The sequence below is a fragment of the Salminus brasiliensis genome, chromosome 9 (assembly GCF_030463535.1).
Source record: "Salminus brasiliensis chromosome 9, fSalBra1.hap2, whole genome shotgun sequence".
NCBI lineage: Eukaryota > Metazoa > Chordata > Actinopteri > Characiformes > Bryconidae > Salminus > Salminus brasiliensis.
In genome coordinates, this window is record NC_132886.1 from 14,046,451 (window position 1) to 14,069,923 (window position 23,473).

The 23,473-nt window shown below is 40.9% G+C and overlaps 1 long non-coding RNA gene, 7 other non-coding genes and 4 pseudogenes across 8 annotated transcripts; 8 read left to right on the forward strand and 4 right to left on the reverse strand.

The window, feature by feature from the left end:
- Positions 1-409: 409 nt before the first annotated feature.
- trnan-guu (transfer RNA asparagine (anticodon GUU)) lies at positions 410-483 on the reverse strand. The gene has a single exon. It is a non-coding gene; the product is annotated as a tRNA-Asn (tRNA).
- Positions 484-876: 393 nt separating this feature from the next.
- Positions 877-949, reverse strand: trnak-cuu (transfer RNA lysine (anticodon CUU)). The gene has a single exon. It is a non-coding gene; the product is annotated as a tRNA-Lys (tRNA).
- A 193-nt stretch (positions 950-1,142) lies between these two features.
- On the reverse strand, positions 1,143-1,216 carry trnan-guu (transfer RNA asparagine (anticodon GUU)). The gene has a single exon. It is a non-coding gene; the product is annotated as a tRNA-Asn (tRNA).
- Positions 1,217-1,882: 666 nt separating this feature from the next.
- Positions 1,883-1,955, reverse strand: trnak-cuu (transfer RNA lysine (anticodon CUU)). Its single transcript has one exon. It is a non-coding gene; the product is annotated as a tRNA-Lys (tRNA).
- Positions 1,956-2,341: 386 nt separating this feature from the next.
- trnan-guu (transfer RNA asparagine (anticodon GUU)) lies at positions 2,342-2,415 on the forward strand. The gene has a single exon. It is a non-coding gene; the product is annotated as a tRNA-Asn (tRNA).
- A 4,815-nt stretch (positions 2,416-7,230) lies between these two features.
- LOC140561545 (uncharacterized) lies at positions 7,231-9,422 on the forward strand. The gene is made up of 3 exons (XR_011980076.1): positions 7,231-7,451; positions 8,365-8,521; positions 8,708-9,422. It is a non-coding gene; the product is annotated as an uncharacterized lncRNA (long non-coding RNA).
- A 1,683-nt stretch (positions 9,423-11,105) lies between these two features.
- Positions 11,106-11,211, forward strand: LOC140563171 (U2 spliceosomal RNA; annotated as a pseudogene).
- Positions 11,212-12,277: 1,066 nt separating this feature from the next.
- LOC140563166 (U2 spliceosomal RNA) lies at positions 12,278-12,452 on the forward strand (annotated as a pseudogene).
- A 604-nt stretch (positions 12,453-13,056) lies between these two features.
- Positions 13,057-13,220, forward strand: LOC140563069 (U1 spliceosomal RNA). Its single transcript, XR_011980305.1, has one exon. It is a non-coding gene; the product is annotated as a U1 spliceosomal RNA (small nuclear RNA).
- Positions 13,221-21,014: 7,794 nt separating this feature from the next.
- On the forward strand, positions 21,015-21,120 carry LOC140563172 (U2 spliceosomal RNA; annotated as a pseudogene).
- A 1,068-nt stretch (positions 21,121-22,188) lies between these two features.
- Positions 22,189-22,363, forward strand: LOC140563167 (U2 spliceosomal RNA; annotated as a pseudogene).
- A 605-nt stretch (positions 22,364-22,968) lies between these two features.
- Positions 22,969-23,132, forward strand: LOC140563080 (U1 spliceosomal RNA). Its single transcript, XR_011980316.1, has one exon. It is a non-coding gene; the product is annotated as a U1 spliceosomal RNA (small nuclear RNA).
- Positions 23,133-23,473: the final 341 nt, after the last annotated feature.

The following is a 23,473-nucleotide window of genomic DNA, read 5'->3' on the forward strand; positions in this document are numbered from 1 at the left end:
AAGATCCCTAAGCAAATGCTCTACAGTAAAAGGTTAAGATGGCCACTCAGACCATTTTCATATAAGCAAAGTGCTTTATTTCCCACAGAAGCTTTAGGGCATGGACTGATATTGGAATTCTGGGCCAGTAGAAATGGAGACTGGATTAGCATTACAGAATAATATAGCATTTATTATGGGATTGTTGCAAATGTTGTTCTTGTGTTCAATAAATATCATTCAGTTGCTGAATGTCAGTCAGATTAACTTTAGATCAAAGTCTGCTTAAATTAATCTGATATCTGAATCTTTGTGTGTCCAAAAGAATTTTAAATGATGGTGCATTTTACTGAAGAGTTGGCTTTGTCTGATGAGTTTTTACCTGTGATGAACATCTTTATATTTTGTGGATTAAAGAAAAAAGGAATTCCGTCCCTGGGTGGGCTCGAACCACCAACCTTTCGGTTAACAGCCGAACGCGCTAACCGATTGCGCCACAGAGACTGAGCTGCTTTCTGGTCTCAGACCATGGAATTTCAGCGTGAAGACCCCCCCCCCCCCCCCCCCCCCCCCCCCCCCCCCCTCTCCCTTCTCTCTCCCCCAGTCCTACCCCAGCATGTAAGCTGAGTCGTTACAGGGAACAAAGCAAGGGTGGGGGCTGCGGCGAGAGCAGGGCAAAAAAATCTTTTTTCTACATATGGTGACTAGAGCTGCTTTGCATTTGTATAAAGATGAACGTTTTCTTGTAGACCCAAGGGATGCCCTTGTCAGAGGCAGTGAGTGGGAAAAGTAGAGGAGATAATGTGTTAAGAGATTAAAGGTTTAACCAGTTTGTCTTGCTTCTTGTGACTGGAATGTATATTTCCTTTCTCATCGACTCAGAATAAGAAAAGAACGCGCCCAACGTGGGGCTCGAACCCACGACCCTGAGATTAAGAGTCTCATGCTCTACCGACTGAGCTAGCCGGGCTGCTGACGACCCTTTCCTAATACACATTACAACTATGCTATAACAGGAAAAGCCACAACATTGTATTTTACTGACAATAAATCTGAATCTACAGAAGTTCATTTGTGTAGTGGTCATTTAAAACACACACCTACATTCTCTGTTGTTAAGCTACGAATAGCCAACAAAACTGTAGGCTGGAAAAGGGAAGCCTCGTCCCTGGGTGGGCTCGAACCACCAACCTTTCGGTTAACAGCCGAACGCGCTAACCGATTGCGCCACAGAGACTGAGCTGCGACGTCGAGTCGTAAGAAACCTACTTCAACGAACAACACGGGAAGACAAACGCGAAGAAATGTGGGATTAAAATAGGACTGTTAACTCGGCTATGGACCGTTGTTGTTTCTTATTCTTCCTGTTAATGATGACATACAGTGGCTTACATGATGATGCGCATGATATGTATATCCTGCTCAGCCAACACTTCAACAGCTCAGTCATGTTTTGCCAAAATCTGCCCTAAATCTCTCTCTCTCTCACACACACACATACTGCCATGTGATAGCCTCGGTGCTCCATCCGATAGCCTCGGTGCTCCATCCGATAGCCTCGGTGCTCCATCGATTGGTTTGGTCTGGTTGCAGGCAGGGCATGGGCAGAGATGTGATTAGCGAGTCTGTTCTCTTTGGGTTTGGAAGTCAATGTACTGATAATATCTAGCCAAGAAATCACTAAGTTTGTCCCATGAAAAACCATCACCCACAATAAAAACAACTCCAACTGAATGAATGTCCTGTAGTCGACTGATAGCTCAAGACCTGAATAAACCTAATCGGTGTGTTGAAACTGTGTTTAAAAGGTGCATTTTCATCTGCAGGTCTTCAGATGATTTTTGCACCAAGGATAGACTGGGTAATCCAGCACAAGACAATTACACACAAAAAAAAAGTCTCGCGCCCAACGTGGGGCTCGAACCCACGACCCTGAGATTAAGAGTCTCATGCTCTACCGACTGAGCTAGCCGGGCTGTGCAGCGCAGCTGTGAATCAAGGGTTGAAAATGTTACTAATCTGTGACCACAAAATAACAATTGTTATTATATAGGTCTGCGTTTTTGCAGCCACGACAATTATGTTGTATTTCACTGGATAATGACTCATGGTTTGATTGTATACTCTGACGTATTAAAACGCCAACATGTAGTGCTTGTTAAAATGCAGTCTGAAAAGACCTGGTCATGCTGTGAAATCTGAGTCAACATCCACAGCTTCAACAAGAAAGGAAAAAATAACGACTGCGCATGTTCGAGTTTAGATTTTTGATAGATTTTAGATTAGTCTATACTGCCCTGTATACTGTATATACTACCCTTGATATTGAAGTACACATAAAACCAACCCACTATGCAACTTAGTCTCTGTGGCGCAATCGGTTAGCGCGTTCGGCTGTTAACCGAAAGGTTGGTGGTTCGAGCCCACCCAGGGACGCAGCCTTTTTTTATCATGTAGCCGTGTTCTTCTAAAAACGCCTTTTAATAATTATGTTTTTTCCACTTAAATTAAGAAAGGTTTGCTCATGAACTGGACCAAGTGTTAGGAACCCCTGCTTTAACTGTGGCACCCAACCTTCCTCTAAAAGCCTGTTCCCAGCTAAAATGCCCATGTGGGGCAGAGGCCCATCCGGGAACCATAAAGTTTTGCCCTCTGGTTCCATGTTGGACCCATCAGGGTTCCATGGATGCCCACCTGGGACAGGGACAAACAGGAAAGAGTGCAAACCCCCATCTCTATCAATGGGACCACTGTGGAGAGGGTCAGCAACTTCAGTTTCCTTGGTGTTCACATTACTGATGAACTTGGACAGAACACACCACACAGGTGGCGAAGAACCCCTGCATACTCAGGACGTTCTACACCTGTAGAGCATTCTGATGGGCTGTATCACCACCTGATACGGGAGCCGAAAGCTCTGCAGAGGGTGGTGCACAAGGCCATCGCACCATCGGGGTTCAGCTGCCAAACTCTCTGGCAACTTTAATTCACCAGCCGCTGTCAGACACCTGCTCATTTAAAATGTTTTACATTCCTTCGGACAGACTTTTATGTGAAGTGGTACTGTTGGGGGAAAACCATTGGGAAGTTGATGGCAGAACGAAAGTGAAACCAAGCATATATAAAGCACCGCAAACAAAGTGAAGTTATCTGAAGCTATTGAGCTGTTGGACAAGCAGCAGAACGAAAAGATTAGCAAACATGGGACATGTCTACAGCTACATCTATGGAAAGGTAAGTTCTTTTTAAGGTGGAATATTATTTTGCATTTTGTTACAAAATTTGTCTATTGTAACAAATTATTTTGTCTATTGTATATTAAACAGCAACCAATGGCTGTTAGACTAGTTACAGATAAAAGCTTTAAACTGGGCCTTTAATTACAAGCAAATGTTATGCAGACAGTGAACAACCCTGGTAAAATACTACTAAATAAATGGCACTGAGGAGGTAAAGAATACAGACAAGGTTTTCAGAAGAGACACTGTTTGCTGGTATCTCTAGATTTGTCACATATTAACAAGCTTGCAGGCTTAAAAATCATAAAAAGCATGAGATGTCATATCTTTTAAAACACTTTATCATCAAATATGCAGTTTTGAGCTTTGACGGTACCTTTTTGAAGACAGTTGGGTGCTCTATTGTCTGGAGACATAGAAGAAACTCCTGATATGGAAAAACCTGATGTAAAAGCACATTGTTTTGCATTAGTGTGCAAAAGACAATAGAGAGAAAGCAACCTGGAAACTGGAACATGCATAGTTCCTCTCTCTACTGCACACAACAGAAACTGTCTCTACTTTACAACACAGGAATTAACCTTTTAATGCTCTAACCTTTTTAAAACTCTTGTCACTACTATAAATAAAAAAGTCATGTATATCATATTAAAATGACAAACAGCCCAGTATTCATACTTATTGTTACCTGAAATGTTGCTAAACAACCATATTTGACCTGGAACAGTTACCGTATTCTAAATAAGACATTGCTGACTTCAGTGACCTAAATGAAATTTGCATGTCCCCATCATGACTGAATCTAGGCCTAATTAAGCTGTTGATTAAATTCATTATTTAATGATGAATACCTGTCAATCAACAAAGTCGACAGATGTGCAGCAGGCCGTAGACTCAAATCCAATCAAAAGCTCATCTGCAAGTTCTGTGAATGGGATGGATGACCTTGCACACATTCAGAGTAAAAGTGAGTTGAGCAAAGTTAAGGCAAATATTGCAATTCCACCACCCTAAATTTCTCTCAAAAGTCTTAGTTTGTCTCATGGAACAATCACATTTCACTATTACAGACATCACAATGGACACACAGAGGACTGCCTTCCCTTCATCCATCAGCCCTAATCACATTGACGAGGTGGCCAGGAGGAACATTTATGTGTGTAGTGCTGGAAAATCCGAAGAATTTTTTATATTCCCTGCAGAGAAGATCTCAGTCTTGCTTCAGGAGGCCTGCAACTGGGCTGGAAAGAAGCCGGAGCAAATGAATCTTGTATTTGAAGGTGAATATAAAATACTAAGCCCAGTATGGTCTATATCCATGAATGAATTCAATTAATTCAGTTAATCCACGCACTACTGTATAAAAAAGTAAATATACAAGTAAATATATAAGTAAATATATATATATATATATGTAAATATACATATGTGCAGCAACATAATCCGGATCCATATGTTTGTTGTTGTTGTTGTTTATCTGCAGGAGAAAAACTGGATGTGATGAAAGCTGTGAGCGAGTACCCCAGTCTACGAGGAGGAAGCAAAGTGAACCTCATTCGCGCTTCCTGAAAGACACAAAACCTGTGTTTCATTTCAGAGTGTACAACGTTTCTGATGTCCCTACAATATTTAAATAGTGAAGTGCTCGCCATGATGCCACAGGATACCAGTCTCTCACCAAACAGCCATGCAACATGCCAGGTCTGGTCTACACGCATTAAGTCAACAGTTAATTACTGACATATATTAAGTACCCACATATGTTTGGAGCTGGGTTTGCCTGATCTGGTAACTAACACTTCAACATTATTGTACAGCACCATCTCCAGCTCAAATTATTAGCTATATTTGTTGTTTTGTGGGATGAAAACAAAGAAAGATTACTTCAGAATACAAAGTGGAAGCAAAGTGCTCTGCATTTCATTCTACACACAGGGTAGGACTGAGCATGGTACTTTGGTACATGGCACAGTTCACTCCATGGTTAGGACATTGTGGTTTGTACGAGTTTGGTACAATGGCAAAAATGCAAGCCAAAAAAGGCTGAGTCAGCTGTAAGCATAGGGGAACGTTTAGGTTAGCTTGGTGCACCTATACATAGTACAACATACAGGAGACCCTTGTTAGATATGCTAGGTAAGAGGGAGCACTGCATATGTATTGATGGTTTTGGGTCTTAGTTAAGCTAGGCATTCTTTTCATTAGTGGCATTCACAGCTGAAACCTAGGCCTGATCCAGTCACAAACTGTAACTACTAAATCGAGAGCCTGGTTTGCTTGTCACAGATGTATGTATGTATGGATGGATGTATATTTATTTTAAATAATGTTGTATAATAAAATTGATTTAATTACTCTTTCCCTCTATTACTTCTTGTAAATAAATAAATAATAAAGTAAAAAGGCATGGTATCAAGGCATAACCATCACTTAGTAAGACGTGGGAATGAGATCATTTACTATCTTGTTTCCACACATTGTTTCATGTTTTTGACCACTTAAACTCTTCGACTTAGACGAGGGTCTAACATTAACTTTGAACAAGGCATCCAAGCACACATCTGTACAATTGGCCTGCATACAATAAATGCCCAACCACAATGAAACTAATACAAAGAACAATGTACAAACATTACACACAAAACTGCTAAACATATGTTGGCATATAGGGGTGTGTAAATAAATAAATAAAGAAACATTATGCTAACCTAAATGCTAACATACGGTGTCAGACTGTGAGAAGGCATCATGATACTACGTGCTCTAGGAAGCAAAGTCACAGTGATCATAAAACCTTTTTATGAGGCCAACATTCAAATAGACTGACTTTCAGGAAGTACTGCATCTTCTTACCTTTCTTTCCAGAGTCTTTGATGAATAAACAGGTACAAATACAGGCAAAACCACTAAACATCATCATCCATTTGTACATCCTGCCAGTTGTATACAGCTGTAAAGTAAACAAATGCTGTGCTACGAGAGCACAGATTGTAATTTTAGTTCCAATACTATGCTGCCTAAACATCACTCAAATTGAAAGTAAAACTGAGAAATTGTCTATAGGCTCCAGAGTGACTAAAACTGCAAACCAGTCTAAAAATAAAACACTAAATTAGATTAGATGAAATATAAAGAACACATTGTTATTACATCTATTATTTTTGTACATTTTTGCATGCAGTATACTTCCTAGTACAAGGATTGTGAAAGCTATCCCATCTAGTCTAAACTGACCTTGGATAAAAAAAAAAAACAGTGGAGGGAGTGTGAAACTCTGGGTCTGGACATTTATGTGGGTATTAATCTGACATGCTCCATTATTAACATTGAAGAGGTAGACCGGGCCATGCCGAATACCTCACGACACTTTCAGAGGCAGTTTTTGGTCATTAGAGTTCACAGCGTGTAAAATGTATATATATATATATGTATATAATTATGGTATATAGACAAAAGTATTGGGACACCTGCTCATTCATTGTTTCAAGGGGTCTTACAAAAAACTGTCCAGGAAAGGCTTTCTACTAGATTTTAGAGCATTTTGCTGCAAGGATCTGATTGCATTCATCGTTAGTGAGTGTTAGTGAGATGTTAGATGATCAGCTACTTTAAGTTGTACCCGTTGCTGACACAGATGTGTTTCCAAAATCTTGCTGAAAGCCTCCCCTGGAGACTTTTACTCCAACAAAGCATACAGTACTTATATATATATACAGTAGTACTATAGTACTGCATTTTGTGACCTGGAATGATAATGGTTTGAACTCTCCATGGCCTGCTGTATTCTTGCCAAGATGAGCAGGAGCTTAATTTAAGCCTCACCCGTCCATATTTAAAGACATCCCATGGAGGCATTTATCAAAGTGAAAAATCCCCAATATTCCTCCCCAGACCAGGGATTTACCCTCTGGGTTTCCCCCAAACCTGGAATCACTGTACACAAGAATAACACTATGGTAACAGACAGATCTCCACCCTTTTCCTACTTAATAAACAAAGAAATTAGAGCTGTCTTCATGTCTCTGTGACAAAAACTAGCTACTGCATTCATTAGTTGCAAGTGTTCCTGGGGTTCCCAGTCATTAAAACCGAAAGTAAAAATAGTAGAAGTGATAAAGCGGCTGAGCCCAGAGAAGTGGTTTCATTCATCTTGAGATTCCCAGGACATAGGACGTAGGAGAAAGAAAAAGACTAATCATCATGGAAAACAAATCCAGCTCTATCTCAAGTGAGGTAAGGTATTCTTTTACCATCAGACGAGGATAAACATTCTGTTACTTCTCATAAATTCAGGATTATTGTAAATAGTCACCTCTGGTGTAATATTTACAGTATCGTTTAAATAGCAGTATCTTTCAATTAATATCTTACAAATATTACAAATATTCCCAAGATTCAGTTTAGTTTATTAGCATGTAAATATAATTACATCATATTTGATCTACTAAAATTCCAGCTTTAAAATGCACTGAGGGAAATTCAAACAAACAGAAAGAAACAGTTAACATAAGAACTTACTTCAGTGATTTAATTCTCTCTGTGTGTCAGTGATGAAACAAAAACAGGGTTTTATATCACTCCTGTATGTTACCCAAGGAGGCTAAATGCTTTAAAGCATGTCAAAACTTTATACTAATGACTAAATGAAAAGCCATTGGATGGCACATATAGAAAGGACAGTGTTTAATTAACAGTATGTTGTTCAGCTCAGATGACTGTGAAGGGTTCCACTTTGACTGCTCCAGCAGCTCTTATTTTGTTCTTATCTTGTTAAGTTCTTATCTTATTTCTGATCACTCACTTTAGTAGACACCATTAACACTTGTTTTATGGAACTTACAGTAGACATCACTGCAAAAAAGAAGTAATTAAGTGAAGTAAATTCTATTGACAACAACAGATCATGTATTATTACTTGGAATGCGTGCCTGTCTTTTGTCTGCAGAATAAGGTCCTAATCCCAATTGCTAAACTAAAAAAAAAATACTTCCAAACTGGCTCTGATTTGAGACTATTCTCTATGTCTACAAGTGACTGACACTGACACAACAGAAATCCATAACTGTGTCCTTACTGTGATGAGACTTGGCGTAGATTCCAAAAATAACTCCACTTCATAACAAAGGCCTTATTCACTGATTTGCAGAAAGGTGACGAGGTGGCCAGGAGGAACATTTATGTGTGTAGTGCTGGAAAATCCGAAGAATTCTTTATATTCCCTGCAGAGAAGATCTCAGTCTTGCTTCAGGAGGCCTGCAACTGGGCTGGAAAGAAGCCAGAGCAAATGAATCTTGTATTTGAAGGTGAATATAAAATACTAAGCCCAGTATGGTCTATATCCATGAATGAATTCAGTTAATCCACGCACTACTGTATAAAAAAGTAAATATACAAGTAAATATATATATATATATATATAAGTAAATATACATATGTGCAGCAACATAATCCTGATCCATATGTTTGTTGTTGTTGTTGTTTATCTGCAGGAGAAAAACTGGATGTGATGAAAGCTGTGAGCGAGTACCCCAGTCTACAAGGAGGAAGCAAAGTGAACCTCATTCGCGCTTCCTGAAAGACACGCAACCTGATTCATTTTACAGAGTTTAGGCCTGCATGTAACAACTTTACTAATGTCACTATATCATAGTAGTACATTGTAGTGAAGCTCTCTCTGTGGTGCCACTGGACAACTCTCACCAAATAGTCTTGAGCAGAGAACGCAGTACATCACTGGCCCAGAGCCACCTACTTTGACAGGAAAGGCCGTTGGACTGTCATGCACAATAACCAACCACAGATGTTTTTTGGGTGATGTGTAGAAATAGGTGAGAGGCAGATGAGCTTTAAACTGATCAATGCGTACATTTGTGTAAATGTGTATTTTTTGGTTAAGCTTTTTTTGGGCACTACATATTACACTAATACTTGATAACTGTTATAACTGTAAATAAACTAATGTGAGTAAACCCATATCTGACTGTGATGATCTTAGGTGCTTATACCTCTAAATAAATAGCTTTTTATTCTGCAGCATCTAGAAACATGACCAGCCGAAACGTTTCAGCATTCAGAACATCACAACTGAGCAGACAGGAACTTTCCAGCGTCCCTGAGTGTGTCCAAAACACAACCCCCAGTTACTTGAAAGAACAGCAGTTGAAAGAAAACATGTAAGTTAGACTTTCTATGCCTTTGATGGTTCAGTCCCACTCAGCAAAAAAAAAAAAAAAAACAATAAACAGCTTTGTTTTCAGAGAAGTTCTGGTCATTCTTTATCAGCTAGAGACTTTAAACATCTCTCAAATGGAAAGTGAAACTGAATGAGCCCCACTGTGCAAACCAGCCAGCCAATGAGAAAATAAACACTAGAGGATGCAGGACACTATTACAATAGACATTATGTAAAGCTATAGGCTTAGATCCTGTAGGCTCTGGCACATTAAAACCAGTCAAGTTGTAAAAGCATCTCAAGGACTATTGATATTGAAGTGAGTTTCATTGTAAGTGTCATAACAAAAGGTTTGCAAAACAAATATTTTGGTCCAAAGATGTGTTTTTTGTCATTGTGGTGCACAGTGAATAAATTCATGAGAAAACTAAAACAAAAACTAAAACAACTAAAACAACAAAAACCGAAACAACAACAAGTGGAAAACCTGAAATGGTCTGAGAACGTTTTATAAACGTTCGAATTATTAATGCTATGACAAATGTATTTATTTATATAATGCAAATTATTTCACTTATAGTCATTTGACAAACCCTTTAGGTATCCAGTCTTTCAATGTCTAGGTCCCCAAGCCATTGTGGACCAGTTTTCCATTTTTTCCCAAATAATAAACACTAGATTCCTGCATGCATTAATTGAACTTTAGCTGTTGCTGCTGGGTTTAAGTGAGACTGCAATTACCAATAAAAGCCTGAACTTCCTGTTTAAAAAATGCATTATTGTTTAATTTGATTTAAAAAAAACAGTATAAACTGCCAACACGTGAAATCAACCATCTAAACGAGCCCTCATCACCTTTAGTCTCCAGGGGCGGTGCAGCAAATCTGACCTTTACTGTGTCCCAATTCACTTTTACAGGTGATAAGTATTAAGTCTTAATAGCAATATGTTCTCATATTTCATTTATTATTATTATTTTTATTATTATTATTATGTATTTTTGTAGGATATTTTAGACTTTATGTATTTTTAATATAAATTAAAAAACTAAATGTATGTTCTAGGTACTTGTGATTGATATTAAAGCTGTTACTGGTTTGAAAGTTGTACTGTGTGTTGAAACGATTCTCATCCTGAATTTGTGGCTTTAAAAGGTGCCACGTGGCAAGCCAGCTTCACTCTCCTCTGTTCTGCTAATAAACTGCAGGTCTGTCCTCTCCCAATGTTTTTACGGTTGAATTATTATTTTGCTCTTAGTGTTTATTTAATATTTTTCGTGTCTCCGAGAAAACCATGGACAGTATTTCCCCTGCAGTACCTCGTTTGGCCGCAGAAAGGCGCTACTCGATTACAAAACACCCCCCTCAAACCATTCTCCTGTAGTTTTGCTGCCTTGGTGGTGGCTGAGTTAATTGGGGGTTTATCATTAGTCAGCTTTAAAATGACGTTCTGTGGAAAAATGAGGTTTAAAATCTGTGCACTAAAAAAATGCGAGTCCTCGTTTGTGATTGGTCAGTCCTGCAGCTCATTAACATTTCCTCTGACTTTTACATGTTGAGGGGATAATCGTTTACCGTGCACCATTCAACGAGTCAAAACCGACCCATCAGCGATCTCCTGGGTCTTCTCAGAGTGACTCTGGACTGAAGGAGTTTCGCTGTCTTCGTGTTTAGTATTTTAAAGAATGACCCGCCTAGTTGGGAACCTTTGTGGGTATCGCTTCTCGGCCTTTTGGCTAAGATCAAGTGTAGTATCTGTTCTTATCAGTCTCTCTTGTGCAGGACCGGGAAGAGGTGAGCCCAGTTCCCGGCCTCACACTAAGTGAGGCCAAGGCAGTTTGGAGGAACGCAGCCCACCCCGCTCTCCAGAACAAGCACAAAGACCTGTCGTGGATGGCGGCCCATGAGATCCTCCCGGTCAGGGCCGTGATGCACTCTCGGGGAATGGCGTCCAACCCCACGTGCCCACGGCCTGGGTGTGGCGAACCAGAGACCGTGCGGCACGTGCTCTGGGAGTGCAGCGTGGCGAGGGACCTGTGGGCCATAACCGGCCCCCTGCAATGCCCGAGCCTGCCAGCAGGGGAGGTCCAGCCGTCAGTTTACCGGCTAGCGGTAAACGGGGTGGGCCAGGGCATAGACCGACTACCAGCTGCAGAGTTTACAGCGCTCTGGCTCACCCTTAACGGCGTGAAGGCCGCCCTGTGGACCTCCCGCAACCTGCTGGTGGGGAAGCGAGTGACGGTGCCCCTGCACGCTCTATCTGCGCTGGTTACATCATCGCTGCAGGGGACACCGCACGCCGACATTCGGAGGAGGGGGCCGGGGTCACACGCAGGGGGGTCCAGACCACCACGGTCGCTGGCTCCCGTAGATGCACCCGGCAAGACCGCAACCAAGAAAGGAGCAGCGGGCACAGGGGAGGATCTCCGCTGAGCCCGGACACTGAAGCATCGCGACTTCTGGGGAGCGAGGTGGTGCCAGCTTGATAGTGGCTCACCCCGGTCCTGCACAAAGAGACTGTTTTAGCAAAGACTTTTAGACTGAACTGATTTTACTGAATGAATATTTATTTGTTTATTTATTTATTTATTGAATATTTATTGTCTTATTTATCCCATTTATTTATTGAAACTTGTATAAGCTTTTATTGTAATTGTATTTCACTTTTTAAAGAAAACCTAACTGGACTTTTACACACACACACACACGAAAGCTTTTATTGAATGTTTTTACTGATCTCTGCTCTTAACTGACTTTTATGTGTAAAAATGATCTTATCTATTGGTTTTATAAAATGATTTATTAAGATGAAATACGATTGTAAAAAGAAAAGCTTTTTAAAATGTTGTGAAATGAATGAAATGGAAATGAACTGAAATTGTGACAATAAAACTTTTTTCGAAAGAAAAATCTGTTCTTATCAGTTTAATATCTGATAGTTCCCCTACCCGGGGACCATATATTAAATTGATTTTTGGAGCAGGGAGATGGAATAGGGGCTTGCTCCGTCCACTCCACGCATCGATCCGGTATTGCAGTACTTCCGGGAACGGTGCACCCCCTTTTCATCGGTTAAAAAAAGAGCGTGTGTGTGTGTGTGTGTGTGTGTGGGGGGGGGGTGTTTGCGATGCCATGCAGGAGGATCATGAGCTGCTGTTAAAATTAAAAACTGCAAAAATATATCTACGCGTGAAACAGTGAGAGGTTTGTTATCTGGACATATCTAGCTCCGTGTTGAATCTGCTGACGGGAAAAAAAGCGAGCAAAGCCTGCAGTTCTCTTTCGGTTTATTAATGCAAACAAGCTGTAGATATTCACATCGAGTCTGTCTGTCTGTCTGTGTGTGTGTGTGTGTGTGCGTGTGTGTGCGCTTTGGGTGTGGTGCTCGTTTTAGTGCACCGATATAAACGTGAAACCGTGTTCGAGTGGCGAGTGGATGGTCACGCGATGATCACACGCGGTGCATCATGGGAACAGCACATTGCGTGTATATGGTTAAAAAACACAGATTTAGCCTCATCTAGATAATTGTAGAGAACTACAATGTGTTCAATGTGTTATTGTGGATTTTAATGATTAATTGGGTGAATATGCCGTAATTAATCTTTACCGTCTAGATACAGAGTAGAGCCGATGGTGACTGCGCTCCATGTAATATCAAGAACTCATACTTACCTGGCAGGGGAGATACCATGATCAAGAAGGTGGTTCACCCAGGGTGAGGCTCAACCATTGCACTCCGGTTGTGCTGACCCCTGCGAATTCCCCAAATGTGGGAATCTCGACTGCATAATTTCTGGTAGTGGGGGACTGCGTTCGCGCTCTCCCCTGATTTTCTCGTCTAACGATAGATTGCTCTTACAAAACAGTCCTTGGGATATTAAATGGCGTTTGCGTGCTGTGATGCCGGCGGGGGTAGCTAGGGTCATAACTCAGCTGCTTCACGTGTCTTTATTTCTTACGTGCTTGACAAGTCGGAACTGACTTCAGGATCAAGATAGAGTGAGTCTAGGTAAAGCAGGGGTGTCTAATTTTGTGTCTGCAGACCTTTAATTCAAGCAAAAGCCAATTGCTCAAACTAGTGGAATCCGCTGTGCTGCTGGTTTATGGAGTAAAGACCTGCAGACACATCTGCCCTGTACAGACAGGATTGGACACCCGGAATACAGGGCATTTAAAAAATACACCCAGTAGATGGCAGCAGAGCCAAGACAGTGAAAGCTTACCCCGTTTCAGCTTCTCGTTTTGTCCGTGCTGTTATTCCGTAGTTCTTTCTAGGTGAAGCAGAGACGCTGTGTGCTTCGGGGTGCTTTCCTCCTTTCGTCGGGTAATCCCCAGTCTGTGTTCGTCGATCTGATCAAAATCAGCCCTACAAATCCATGTTCCAGCGCTCTTCTACCACCAGCGTCGAAGTGGCGGTGTTCTCCACTCTCTAGTTCTCTGGCGGCTGAGCATCTCTTCGAGCTCTGCTCTCTGACCCCTCAGTCCTGACTCTGGCTCACACCAGCCTGGCAGCTCCTGGATGGACGCTGCATTAATGAAGCGGATGCTTTTGCAGATGTCTTTGTAGATTTATCCCGTTTTGAGAGAACTTTCTGGTCTACAGTGACTTTGCTCAATCCAAAGTCAGTCAAATGTAATCCCGTTTTAGACTTTTAGACCAAATCAAAACACAGACGTGCTTCATGTGTGTACAACTTTTCTGATGTCCCTACAATATTTAAATAGTGAAGTGCTCGCCATTGTGCCACAGGATACCAGTCTCTCACCAAACAGCCATTCAACATGCCAGGTCTGGTCTACACGCATTAAGTCAACAGTTAATTACTGACATATATGAAGTACCCACATATGTTTGGAGCTGGGTTTGCCTGATCTGGTAACTAACACTTCAACATTATTGTACAGCACCATCTCCAGCTCAAATTATTAGCTATATTTGTTGTTTTGTGGGATGAAAACAAAGAAAGATTACTTCAGAATACAAAGTGGAAGCAAAGTGCTCTGCATTTCATTCTACACACAGGGTAGGACTGAGCATGGTACTTTGGTACATGGCACAGTTCACTCCATGGTTAGGACATTGTGGTTTGTACGAGTTTGGTACAATGGCAAAAATGCAAGCCAAAAAAGGCTGAGTCAGCTGTAAGCATAGGGGAACGTTTAGGTTAGCTTGGTGCACCTATACATAGTACAACATACAGGAGACCCTTGTTAGATATGCTAGGTAAGAGGGAGCACTGCATATGTATTGATGGTTTTGGGTCTTAGTTAAGCTAGGCATTCTTTTCATTAGTGGCATTCACAGCTGAAACCTAGGCCTGATCCAGTCACAAACTGTAACTACTGAATCGAGAGCCTGGTTTGCTTGTCACAGATGTATGTATGTATGGATGGATGTATATTTATTTTAAATAATATTGTATAATAAAATTGATTTAATTACTCTCTCCCTCTATTACTTCTTGTAAATAAATAAATAATAAAGTAATAAGGCATGGTATCAAGGCATAACCATCACTTAGTAAGACATGGGAATGAGATCATTTACTATCTTGTTTCCACACATTGTTTCATGTTTTTGACCTCTTAAACTCTTCGACTTAGACGAGGGTCTAACATTAACAACAAGGCATCCAAGCACACATCTGTACAATTGGCCTGCATACAATAAATGCCCAACCACAATGAAACTAATACAAAGAACAATGTACAAACATTACACACAAAACTGCTAAACATATGTTGGCATATAGGGGTGTGTAAATAAATAAATAAAGAAACATTATGCTAACCTAAATGCTAACATACGGTGTCAGACTGTGAGAAGGCATCATGATACTACGTGCTCTAGGAAGCAAAGTCACAGTGATCATAAAACCTTTTTATGAGGCCAACATTCAAATAGACTGACTTTCAGGAAGTACTGCATCTTCTTACCTTTCTTTCCAGAGTCTTTGATGAATAAACAGGTACAAATACAGGCAAAACCACTAAACATCATCATCCATTTGTACATCCTGCCGGTTGTATACAGCTGTAAAGTAAACAAATGCTGTGCTACGAGAGCACAGATTGTAATTTTAGTTCCAATACTATGCTGCCTAAACATCACTCAAATTGAAAGTAAAACTGAGAAATTGTCTATAGGCTCCAGAGTGACTAAAACTGCAAACCAGTCTAAAAATAAAACACTAAATTAGATTAGATGAAATATAAAGAACACATTGTTATTACATCTATTATTTTTGTACATTTTTGCATGCAGTATACTTCCTAGTACAAGGATTGTGAAAGCTATCCCATCTAGTCTAAACTGACCTTGGATAAAAAAAAAAAACAGTGGAGGGAGTGTGAAACTCTGGGTCTGGACATTTATGTGGGTATTAATCTGACATGCTCCATTATTAACATTGAAGAGGTAGACCGGGCCATGCCGAATACCTCACGACACTTTCAGAGGCAGTTTTCGGTCATTAGAGTTCACAGCGTGTAAAATGTATATATATATATGTATATAATTATGGTATATAGACAAAAGTATTGGGACACCTGCTCATTCATTGTTTCAAGGGGTCTTACAAAAAACTGTCCAGGAAAGGCTTTCTACTAGATTTTAGAGCATTTTGCTGCAAGGATCTGATTGCATTCATCGTTAGTGAGTGTTAGTGAGATGTTAGATGATCAGCTACTTTAAGTTGTACCCGTTGCTGACACAGATGTGTTTCCAAAATCTTGCTGAAAGCCTCCCCTGGAGACTTTTACTCCAACAAAGCATACAGTACTTATATATATATACAGTAGTACTATAGTACTGCATTTTGTGACCTGGAATGATAATGGTTTGAACTCTCCATGGCCTGCTGTATTCTTGCCAAGATGAGCAGGAGCTTAATTTAAGCCTCACCCGTCCATATTTAAAGACATCCCATGGAGGCATTTATCAAAGTGAAAAATCCCCAATATTCCTCCCCAGACCAGGGATTTACCCTCTGGGTTTCCCCCAAACCTGGAATCACTGTACACAAGAATAACACTATGGTAACAGACAGATCTCCACCCTTTTCCTACTTAATAAACAAAGAAATTAGAGCTGTCTTCATGTCTCTGTGACAAAAACTAGCTACTGCATTCATTAGTTGCAAGTGTTCCTGGGGTTCCCAGTCATTAAAACCGAAAGTAAAAATAGTAGAAGTGATAAAGCGGCTGAGCCCAGAGAAGTGGTTTCATTCATCTTGAGATTCCCAGGACATAGGACGTAGGAGAAAGAAAAAGACTAATCATCATGGAAAACAAATCCAGCTCTATCTCAAGTGAGGTAAGGTATTCTTTTACCATCAGAGGAGGATAAACATTCTGTTACTTCTCATAAATTCAGGATTATTGTAAATAGTCACCTCTGGTGTAATATTTACAGTATCGTTTAAATAGCAGTATCTTTCAATTAATATCTTACAAATATTACAAATATTCCCAAGATTCAGTTTAGTTTATTAGCATGTAAATATAATTACATCATATTTGATCTACTAAAATTCCACCTTTAAAATGCACTGAGGGAAATTCAAACAAACAGAAAGAAACAGTTAACATAAGAACTTACTTCAGTGATTTAATTCTCTCTGTGTGTCAGTGATGAAACAAAAACAGGGTTTTATATCACTCCTGTATGTTACCCAAGGAGGCTAAATGCTTTAAAGCATGTCAAACCTTTATACTAATGACTAAATGAAAAGCCATTGGATGGCACATATAGAAAGGACAGTGTTTAATTAACATTATGTTGTTCAGCTCAGATGACTGTGAAGGGTTCCACTTTGACTGCTCCAGCAGCTCTTATCTTGTTCTTATCTTTTTAAGTTCTTATCTTGTTTCTGATCACTCACTTTAGTAGACACCATTAACACTTGTTTTATGGAACTTACAGTAGACATCACTGCAAAAATGAAGTAATTAAGTGAAGTAAATTCTATTGACAACAACAGATCATGTATTATTACTTGGAATGCATGCCTGTCTTTTGTCTGCAGAATAAGGTCCTAATCCCAATTGCTTAACTAAAAAAAAAAAAAACTTCCAAACTGGCTCTGATTTGAGACTATTTTCTATATCTACAAGTGACTGACACTGACACAACAGAAATCCATAACTGTGTCCTTACCGTGATGAGACTAAAAAAAAATAACTAAATAAAAATAACTCCACTTCATAACAAAGGCCTTATTCACTGATTTGCAGAAACGTCACCCCCCAGAAGTGACAGACATACAGCAGGCCAATCTAGACTCAAATCTACTGGAACCGAAGGAAAGTAAGTTATGTAGAGTTTCTCACTTAGCTAAACTTCCCTTAGTCAGAGTTTGTTTAGAATGCAGTATCACATTTCTCTATTTCAGACATCACAACGGACACACCAAGGACAGAGACAATCTTTCCAACTGAAAGCCCATCTGCAAGATCTGCAACTGGGACAGATGACCTTCCACACATTCAGAGTGAAAGTGAGTTGGGTAGAATAAATGCTAATATCCCATTTTCCACCACCCTACATTTCTCCAAACCACAGTTTGTCTCATAGAACAATCACTTTTTCTCTATTCCAGAAATCACAACAAACACACAAAGAGCTGAGATTACCTTCTATTCATGTGTCACACCTGAGAACACTGGCGATGTGGACAAGAAGAGCGTTCATGTGGTTTGTGCTGGGAAAACCAAGATATTTTTTATATTCCCTGCAGAGAAGATGTCAGTCTTGCTGCAGGAGGCATGCAACTGGGCTGGAAAGAAACCAGAAAAAATGAATCTTGTTTTTAAAGGTGAATATTAAAATGGCCAGAATGATCTATAAAGAATGAATCAGTCCATGCACTGCTGAATGAACATATATATGTGTGTATATATATTTGTGTATATATATTTGTGTATCTTAGTAACTCCGATGCATACCTGTTTTTACTTGCAGGGGAACAACTGGATGTGATGAAAGCTGTGAGCGAGTACCCCAGTCTACGAGGAGGAAGCAAAGTGTACCTCATTCGCGCTTCCTGAAAGACACGCAACCTGATTCATTTTACAGAGTTTAGGCCTGCATGTAACAACTTTACTAATGTCACTATATCATAGTAGTACATTGTAGTGAAGCTCTCTCTGTGGTGCCACTGGACAACTCTCACCAAATAGTCTTGAGCAGAGAACGCAGTACATCACTGGCCCAGAGCCACCTACTTTGACAGGAAAGGCTGTTGGACTGTCATGCACAATAACCAACCACAGATGTTTTTTGGGTGATGTGTAGAAATAGGTGAGAGGCAGATGAGCTTTAAACTGATCAATGCGTACATTTGTGTAAATGTGTATTTTTTGGTTAAGCTTTTTTTGGGCACTACATATTACACTAATACTTGATAACTGTTATAACTGTAAATAAACTAATGTGAGTAAACCCATATCTGACTGTGATGATCTTAGGTGCTTATACCTCTAAATAAAGAGCTTTTTATTCTGCAGCATCTTGAAACATGACCAGCCGAAACGTTTCAGCATTCAGAACATCACAACTGAGCGGACAGGAACTTTCCAGCGTCCCTGAGTGTGTCCAAAACACAACCCCCAGTTACTTGAAAGAACAGCAGTTGAAAGAAAACATGTTAGTTAGACTTTCTATGCCTTTGATGGTTCAGTCCCACTCAGAATATTTTGAATGTTGAATTTTGTGGTGCACAGTGAGTAAATTCATGAGAAAACTAAAACAAAAACTAAAACAACTAAAACAACAAAAACCGAAACAACAACAAGTGGAAAACCTGAAATGGTCTGAGAACGTTTTATAAACGTTTGAATTATTAATGCTAAGACAAATGTATTTATTTATATAATGCAAATTATTTCACTTATAGTCATTTGACAAACCCTTTAGGTATCCAGTCTTTCAATGTCTAGGTCCCCAAGCCATTGTGGACCAGTTTTCCATTTTTTCCAAATAATAAACACTAGATTCCTGCATGCATTAATTGAACTTTAGCTGTTGCTGCTGGGTTTAAGTGAGACTGCAATTACCAATAAAAGCCTAAACTTCCTGTTTAAAAATGCATTATTGTTTAATTTGATTAAAAAAAAAAAAAAAACAGTATAAACTGCCAACACGTGAAATCAACCATCTAAACGAGCCCTCATCACCTTTAGTCTCCAGGGGCGGTGCAGCGAGTCTGACCTTTACTGTGTCCCAATTCAGGGGCTGCACCTACAGAGGCTGTATTTATAGGCCGACTGCGTCACAGTGGCGCGAGGCTGCCCCATTTCGAAGGCTCTTTCGTAGGCGGCCGATGAGAAATCCGTCCTTTCCGCGGTAAAGAAGGATCCGACGGGTGGATCTATCGCCAGCCAACATATCCCAAGGTTCATTGCGGGTCGGCAAAGGTGTCAATAAACACACTTTTGCTGAAATGTATATATATATATATAACAATACAATCAATGACACCCAAACTAAACATAATTAAAATTAGGAGTTTCGTGACGCAACGTCTCATCGATCCTGTCCTTCGAAGGATGCACACCCTGAACTGGACACTTTTTTGACTTTACAGAAACAGGAGATGCGAGGTCTGCTGTCTGAAGATAGTAGCTTATTAAAACCTGTACACTCGTTTACTAAAAGTCAAATCAACCTTCAGGAAATAAGCGTACATTTACGTAACCGCGCTACTCTATTTCCGTTAGTCGGGCAGTTTGGGTCTGTTTGAGAGACTATTTGCACTATTTTTAACAACCTCACATTATTTCCCCCTAATTCGCTGCTCGTCTGCCACTTTCACAGGTGATAAGTATTAAGTCTTAATAGCAATATGTTCTCATATTTCATTTATTATTATTATTATTATTTTTATTATTATTATTATTATGTATTTTTGTAGGATATTTTAGACTTTATGTATTTTTAATATAAATTAAAAAACTAAATGTATGTTCTAGGTACTTGTGATTGATATTAAAGCTGTTACTGGTTTGAAAGTTGTACTGTGTGTTGAAACGATTCTCATCCTGAATTTGTGGCTTTAAAAGGTGCCACGTGGCAAGCCAGCTTCACTCTCCTCTGTTCTGCTAATAAACTGCAGGTCTGTCCTCTCCCAATGTTTTTACGGTTGAATTATTATTTTGCTCTTAGTGTTTATTTAATATTTTTCGTGTCTCCGAGAAAACCATGGACAGTATTCCCCCTGCAGTACCTCGTTTGGCCGCAGAAAGGCGCTACTCGATTACAAAACACCCCCCTCAAACCATTCTCCTGTAGTTTTGCTGCCTTGGTGGTGGCTGAGTTAATTGGGGGTTTATCATTAGTCAGCTTTAAAATGACGTTCTGTGGAAAAATGAGGTTTAAAATCTGTGCACTAAAAAAATGCGAGTCCTCGTTTGTGATTGGTCAGTCCTGCAGCTCATTAACATTTCCTCTGACTTTTACATGTTGAGGGGATAATCGTTTACCGTGCACCATTCAACGAGTCAAAACCGACCCATCAGCGATCTCCTGGGTCTTCTCAGAGTGACTCTGGACTGAAAGAGTTTCGCTGTCTTCGTGTTTAGTCTTTTAAAGAATGACCCGCCTAGTTGGGAACCTTTGTGGGTATCGCTTCTCGGCCTTTTGGCTAAGATCAAGTGTAGTATCTGTTCTTATCAGTCTCTCTTGTGCAGGACCGGGAAGAGGTGAGCCCAGTTCCCGGCCTCACACTAAGTGAGGCCAAGGCAGTTTGGAGGAACGCAGCCCACCCCGCTCTCCAGAACAAGCACAAAGACCTGTCGTGGATGGCGGCCCATGAGATCCTCCCGGTCAGGGCCGTGATGCACTCTCGGGGAATGGCGTCCAACCCCACGTGCCCACGGCCTGGGTGTGGCGAACCAGAGACCGTGCGGCACGTGCTCTGGGAGTGCAGCGTGGCGAGGGACCTGTGGGCCATAACCGGCCCCCTGCAATGCCCGAGCCTGCCAGCAGGGGAGGTCCAGCCGTCAGTTTACCGGCTAGCGGTAAACGGGGTGGGCCAGGGCATAGACCGACTACCAGCTGCAGAGTTTACAGCGCTCTGGCTCACCCTTAACGGCGTGAAGGCCGCCCTGTGGACCTCCCGCAACCTGCTGGTGGGGAAGCGAGTGACGGTGCCCCTGCACGCTCTATCTGCGCTGGTTACATCATCGCTGCAGGGGACACCGCACGCCGACATTCGGAGGAGGGGGCCGGGGTCACACGCAGGGGGGTCCAGACCACCACGGTCGCTGGCTCCCGTAGATGCACCCGGCAAGACCGCAACCAAGAAAGGAGCAGCGGGCACAGGGGAGGATCTCCGCTGAGCCCGGACACTGAAGCATCGCGACTTCTGGGGAGCGAGGTGGTGCCAGCTTGATAGTGGCTCACCCCGGTCCTGCACAAAGAGACTGTTTTAGCAAAGACTTTTAGACTGAACTGATTTTACTGAATGAATATTTATTTGTTTATTTATTTATTTATTGAATATTTATTGTCTTATTTATCCCATTTATTTATTGAAACTTGTATAAGCTTTTATTGTAATTGTATTTCACTTTTTAAAGAAAACCTAACTGGACTTTTACACACACACACACACACGAAAGCTTTTATTGAATGTTTTTACTGATCTCTGCTCTTAACTGACTTTTATGTGTAAAAATGATCTTATCTATTGGTTTTATGAAATTATTTATTAAGATGAAATATGATTGTAAAAAGAAAAGCTTTTTAAAATGTTGTGAAATGAATGAAATGGAAATGAACTGAAATTGTGACAATAAAACTTTTTTCGAAAGAAAAATCTGTTCTTATCAGTTTAATATCTGATAGTTCTCCTACCCGGGGACCATATATTAAATTGATTTTTGGAACAGGGAGATGGAATAGGGGCTTGCTCCGTCCACTCCACGCATCGATCCGGTATTGCAGTACTTCCGGGAACGGTGCACCCCCTTTTCATCGGTTAAAAAAAGAGCGTGTGTGTGTGTGTGTGTGGGGGGGGGGGGGTGTTTGCGATGCCATGCAGGAGGATCATGAGCTGCTGTTAAAATTAAAAACTGCAAAAATATATCTACGCGTGAAACAGTGAGAGGTTTGTTATCTGGACATATCTAGCTCCGTGTTGAATCTGCTGACGGGAAAAAAAGCGAGCAAAGCCTGCAGTTCTCTTTCGGTTTATTAATGCAAACAAGCTGTAGATATTCACATCGAGTCTGTCTGTCTGTGTGTGTGTGTGTGTGTGTGTGTGTGTGTGTGTGTGCGCTTTGGGTGTGGTGCTCGTTTTAGTGCACCGATATAAACGTGAAACCGTGTTCGAGTGGCGAGTGGATGGTCACGCGATGATCACACGCGGTGCATCATGGGAACAGCACATTGCGTGTATATGGTTAAAAAACACAGATTTAGCCTCATCTAGATAATTGTAGAGAACTACAATGTGTTCAATGTGTTATTGTGGATTTTAATGATTAATTGGGTGAGTATGCCGTAATTAATCTTTACCGTCTAGATACAGAGTAGAGCCGATGGTGACTACGCTCCATGTAATGTCAAGAACTCATACTTACCTGGCAGGGGAGATACCATGATCAAGAAGGTGGTTCACCCAGGGTGAGGCTCAACCATTGCACTCCGGTTGTGCTGACCCCTGCGAATTCCCCAAATGTGGGAATCTCGACTGCATAATTTCTGGTAGTGGGGGACTGCGTTCGCGCTCTCCCCTGATTTTCTCGTCTAACGATAGATTGCTCTTACAAAACAGTCCTTGGGATATCAAATTGCTTTTGCGTGCTGTGATGCCGGCGGGGGTAGCTAGGGTCATAACTCAGCTGCTTCACGTGTCTTTACTTCTTACGTGCTTGACAAGTCGGAACTGACTTCAGGATCAAGATAGAGTGAGTCTAGGTAAAGCAGGGGTGTCTAATTTTGTGTCTGCAGACCTTTAATTCAAGCAAAAGCCAATTGCTCAAACTAGTGGAATCCGCTGTGCTGCTGGTTTATGGAGTAAAGACCTGCAGACACATCTGCCCTGTACAGACAGGATTGGACACCCGGAAAACAGGGC